Source organism: Mirounga leonina, unplaced genomic scaffold (genome assembly GCF_011800145.1).
Source record: "Mirounga leonina isolate KUSES-001 unplaced genomic scaffold, KU_Mleo_1.0 Mir_493, whole genome shotgun sequence".
Classification (NCBI taxonomy): Eukaryota; Metazoa; Chordata; class Mammalia; order Carnivora; family Phocidae; genus Mirounga; species Mirounga leonina.
Window position 1 is genome coordinate 1,237,012 of NW_023270780.1, and position 6,000 is coordinate 1,243,011.

At 43.4% G+C, this 6,000-nt stretch overlaps 1 non-coding gene across 1 annotated transcript; it reads right to left on the reverse strand.

The window, feature by feature from the left end:
- Positions 1-5,453: 5,453 nt before the first annotated feature.
- Positions 5,454-5,617, reverse strand: LOC118000405. The gene has a single exon (XR_004676451.1). It is a non-coding gene; the product is annotated as a U1 spliceosomal RNA (small nuclear RNA).
- Between the last annotated feature and the right edge of the window lie 383 nt (positions 5,618-6,000).

The following is a 6,000-nucleotide window of genomic DNA, read 5'->3' on the forward strand; positions in this document are numbered from 1 at the left end:
AAGAAAAGAAAAGAGATACATTCCAGGGACTGGTCCCCACTAAGGACAGCTTGTCTTTCTGGGCCTCCCCTCCCAATCTTTGTCTTTCAAAGCAGCCTCTCACTCTTCCACTCATCTGATTCTGGGAATTCTGGCATTTTCTACTAGGTCTACTAGGCCTACACAACGTTCCTTCTACCAGGACCAGGCACCTTACAGTTGTCCTTTTGCTAATCTTCTCTTTTTAGTCCTAGGAGAATCTATTAGGTAAGGCAAAACTTTACCTCTACTGTCTTAGGGACTCCAAATGGGCCTGAGAATTAAGTTGACATAAGACAGATCAATAGGAGAAAAGCCCATTCATTTTTACACGAACATGGAAAGTCCAATAGGAAAATGAAAATCCAAAGAAGTGGGTAGGCCTAAGTGTTTTTATACTAGGTTGAACAAAGGGAGGCAATTGTGAAAAAGCAAAATATATGGGAAGATTAAGGAAGATATAAGTTTTTTTAAAAGGTCTGTACAGATTTCTCTGGGCCCTGACTTCCTGTCTCATGTGACAAGGATGTTTCTTTCCTCCTGGTATAGGAAGTTTTATCTCCTGCTTTCAGGAAGGAAAGTGGAGGTCAGAGCACTCTTCTTGCACCTGCGGTTTTCCACATGCCTTTAGCTCAAAACAATCCTTATGTCAAAGTGGCATATTTTGGGGTGGCATATCCTGCCACTCTTCAAGTTCAAGCATGGGAATATGCCCAGAGAAAAGGATACTTAGCTCAGATCTCCTTGTGGTGCATGCTGAAAGTGAGTCCATCATTCTTAGTATTTGTTAAAGTAAAAACAAAACCCATCAGCTAGGTCATTTATAAATGTGGAAAACAGCATTCAAATTATTTAGAAATCAGTAATCTAGGGAACTCTGGGTGGCTCAGTCCATTAAGCGTCTGCCTTTGGCTCAGGTCATGATCCCAGGGCTTGCTCATCAGGAGCCTGCTTCTCCTTCTGCCTGCTGTGTGGCACTCTCTCTCTCTGACAAATAAATAACAAAACCTTTATAAATAAATAAATAAAACAAGGATTTAAAAAATAGAAATCAGTAATCTATGTAAAATCCTTCATTTTATCTTCTTAAAAAAGTTTTTGAAAGCACTTTATTTTTTTTAAAGTTTGTTCTTTTTTTAAATAACCTCTACACCCAACATGGGGCTTGAACTCACAACTTCAAGATCATGAGTCACATGCTCTAATGAGTGAGCCAGCCAGGCAACCCTAAAATCCTTCATTTTATTTTTATGTTAAGATTTTATTTGTAAGTAATCTCTACACCCAATTTGGGGCTCAAACTTACAACCCCGAGATCAAGAGTCTCATGTTCCATCAACTGAGCCAGCCATTTTAGGCACCTTTGCCTTAAAGGCACTGGCAAGAATTCAGGTCTTCTACCCACAACTATAACATAGTAATACCACCAGATTAGTCTTGCTTTAAACAACCACAAAAATGGACAAAATATGTGAAGCACCTGTTTACAGACACTGGACAGAGGTAGTGCAAGACTGTGATTCCCTGAGAGAGGACTGGGGAAATGATCTGATGATGGTATAGCAAGCTGGAATCCCAGCAGAATATGGTGTTCACACTGAGCTGTGAAGGCAGAGATCAAAATCAGGGGTGCTGAAGCAATGGGAATCTTCAGAGCAGAGCATCAGAAAGGAGAAAAGAGTTTAGATGCCAGTTTTCAGAGGTCCACATTGGGTCCCCTGCAGGTCATTTGCTGAGTGTAGAGCTGCTCATGCGCAGAGAGCTACTATCCAGTCTGGCTTACCAGATGACAGATGCTACAAGATGGAAAACAACAGATCCTAGAGATCAGTGCTGGCAACATTGGGATTCAGGCCTTGTTAACAACTCTACCACTCTGAGCATTCAGCTGATACTCCAGAAATGCTCTGTTTTAGGTGTGAAAACCACACCTTAGTGTAAGGCTTACTCTTGACCCTCCCTGACAAATATTAAAACCAAGCCCTGATAAGATTAACAGAGGAATCGGGTTTCCAGGTTGAGTCACACCAAGTTAGAGAGCTTTGGGAAACACCTTGGACTTTCCAAAGATCCACCTAAACAAAACATAAATCCAGTGCTACACAAATTCGAGGTCATGGATTAGTAATCAAATTGCTTAGTAGAACAAATATTGACACTCTTTGGAGGAAGATAATCAGAATCTGGAGTCTCTACAATGTATCATTCAAAGTGTGTTTATAAACAATAAAAAGTACTAGACATACAAAGAAACAAAAAAATTAGGCCCATTTAATTCATACTTAAGAAAAAAACAGCAGTCAAGAGAAACCAACTCCCAGGATATTAATTTTAGCAGACTTCAAAATACATATATATGCATACATATATATGTATATTTTATATAATTATTTATACAAATAATATACAATTCCTTTATACAAAGGAATATACAATGTCATTGAGTGTCCTGTTTTTTTTTTTTTTTTTAAGATTTATTTATTTATTTTGAGAAAGAGAGAGTACCAACGGGAGGGATAGAGGGAGAGGGAGAGAGATTCTCAAGCAGACTCCGTGCTGAGCTCCAAGCCCTATGCAGGGCTCAATTTAACAACCCTGAGATCACGACCCGAGCCGAAACCAAGAGTTGGACGCTTAACTGACTGCACCACCCAGGTGCCCCTGTTCTGTGTTCTAATAGAGAATCTCACACACAAAAAATGAAAATCATAAAAAAGAATCAAATGGGAATTCTAAGGGACGCCTGGGTGGCTCAGTGGGTAGAGCATCTGCCTTCAGCTCCGGTCATGATCCCAGGGTCCTGAGATGGAGCATGTCATTGGGCTCCCTTCTTAGGGGGGAGCCTGCTTGTCCCTCTTCCTCTGCCTCTCCCCTCCCTCCTGCTCTCTCTCAAATAAATACAATTAAAAAAAAAAAAAGGAATTCTAGGACTGCCCAATGGGCCCACAAATGGAGATTCAGAATATGTAGAATATGTATACATGGTTTCAGCAACATGAGTTCCATTCACCATGGCTAACCTGGCTACAACCACTACTGAGTGCCCCAAAGCCAATAGCAAAGAACAACTCAGCCTATGATACAATACCAGTTCCCCGTTGGCAAGAAGGGAAGATATCAGTCAGCCACAGGATGGCAGGCTGATCACACAGGACCTTTGCATCATGGGTGGGGCGGGGCGGGGGGTCCACAGTCTTATTCTCATTGGAATAGATACTTTTGTTATGGTTTTGCCTTCTCTGCCTACAATGGTTTTGCTAAAACAACCATCTGTGTGTATTTCCGGAATGCCTCTTCTATTTCATGGAATTCCATACAGCATTGCTTCTGGCCAAGAATTCATTTGACAGTTGCCCTGGGCTCATGCTCATTCATTGGTTTTACTCTGAAGCAGCTAACCTGATGAGGCAGTAGAACGTGTTTTTGAACATTCAGTTTCAGTGCGAGAGGGATGACAATGCCTTGAGGAGCTGGACAAATTTCACAGGATTGCATATACTCTAAATTAGCAACCAATAGATGGTGCTGTTTCTCGAAGGTTTGGGAACCAAGTGGTAGACATGGGAGTGGCTCCTCTCACTATTCACCCCTAGGGATATGCTAGTAAACATTTTGCTTCCCACCCACCTCTGTAACTTTGGGATCTGTTGATCCAGAAGTCTTAGTTCCCAAGAGAGAAGTGCTTTCAGCAACAGGTGCAATAATGGCTGTATTAAAGTGGGCATGCCCCCTGGCCATTTGGGGATCCTCAGGACAGGGTATCAACAGGTAAAGAAGGTTACTTTCCTGAGTGGGATGACTGATCCTGACCACAAGGGAAAACTGGGCTGCTACTACACAATGGAAGTAAGGAGGAATATTTGAGAAATGCAAGAAAGCCTCAGAAGACCCTTTGGAACTCATTGCACTCTGATTAAAAGTCAATGGAAGACTGCAACAATCCAGTACAGGCAAGACAGAGAATGGTCCAGACTTTGGGAATGAGGGTTTATGGAACTCCACCAGGCAAGATACCTGCTAACATTGAGGTTGGTGCTTGCTGGGGGCAAAGGGAACATGGAATGAGTAGTGAAGAAGACAGTTATAAATACCAGTACAGTTGCAGAAGTAAGGGCTGTAATAAATATGGGTATTTCTTCCTTATCTTGATATGAATATTTTTGTGTACGTATTAACCAATATTTTTATCTTTCCTCTTCCAACCCACTACCAGCTAACTAACATAAGATGTGTTTGTTGATAGTAGTCAACTTTTAATCGAAGAAAAGGAGGAATGAATGTGATTCAACTGGAAGAGGAGTGAACATCAAAGACAAGGGATTTTATTCTTTTGGGGGAAAGGGCTAGCATGTTTTCATTGTTTGAAGAAAGCATGATTTTCCTATTGCTTTATTTGAAAGTCAAGAATTTTTTTTTTTTTAAGATTTTATTTATTTATTTGAGAGAGAGAGAGAGAAACAGCATGAGAGGGGAGAGGGTCAGAGGGAGAAGCAGGCTCCCCACCTAGCTGGGAGCCCGATGTGGGACTTGAACCCAGGACTCTGGGATCATGACCTGATCTGAAGGCAGTCGCTCAACCAACTGAGCCACCCAGGCGACCATGAATGGTTTTTAAAAAGGAGCAGGAGGAATACCACACAGGCACCAAGTCCATAAGAGGTGGACTGTGGTGAATTTGTCAGTTTTCATTCCTAAACTGGAAGCACATTTCCCAGAATTCCCATCCCTGCATAGTTCTGTGTTAGCTTGACACATGGATTTGGAAAGTGGAAATATAAAGGGATGCCATATTCTTTTAGACCCTGAGAAGGGCAGCGGATGTCACCAGCACACACATACAATTTATCAGTTGGTTTATGTTGTGGGCATGTGGCAGCAGGCAGGCTTGCAGCAACAACTCTTGTCCTGCATCTCTTTCTTAGGGCTTCTCTGTTCCTTGGGCCTGCTTTATTGAATTCTAACCTATGCCAACCCCTTATTACGAAGGTCCCGGGATGTTTCTAGGATAGCCTTCTTAAGAAACCAAATATGGAAAGTTCTAAAAAAATGTAATTACCAGCAGATAAAACCGAACTAAAAAGTCAAGACAACTCTGAAAATAAATTTTCCAGAAAGCACAGTTTTACATAACTTCCTTCTCTCACACTAACTACACGACTCGCTACAACCAAAAAAATACTGCAAAACGTGCCAAAAAGACTAGCGAAACAATATCTCTGCAAAACCGCTTGGTTTTCCGACTACTAAAATAACCGCCACTAATAGTACTAAACAGACTACCCTACCCCCCAAAAAAACCTAAAAGTAACGAAATCGCCAAAACCAAAAAACCCACACCACCAACACAAAACCTTATTTCAAAACACCAGAATAAGACCAAACAACACAAACAAAACCACCCCAACGCTAAAAGTCTGCTTTTCAACAGAAAACATCAGGGGAGAGCGCGAACGCAGTCCCCCACTACCACAAATTATGCAGTCGAGTTTCCCACATTTGGGGAAATCGCAGGGGTCAGCACATCCGGAGTGCAATGGATAAGCCTCGCCCTGGGAAAACCACCTTCGTGATCATGGTATCTCCCCTGCCAGGTAAGTATGACTTGCTCTCCAGCCGCCCCACCTCACCCTCACACGCCTTCCACTGTACACACACGCTCACTTGCCTCCCCACGACCCTGAGTCTCCCTACGCCTTCCACACACGCACGACACGCAGCTTTCACCAACAGCCCCGCACTCCTTCCCGCAGCACCGGAGATCAGATTGTATTTAGGCGGCAGGGGCCGAAACGGCAGCCCCTGCGCTGCCATATTTACATAGGACACGCCCTGTGTGTGACGTCACGGGAGCCCCCCTTCCCTCCGGCCCACGCCCCGCCCCTGCCCTCGCCCTCTCCTCTCTCCTCCCTCCTCCCACGACGTCCAGCCGGCCAACCAGCGGGCGGGTGGCCGTGGGGGAAGTGACGTCTGCCTCTCCCTCTT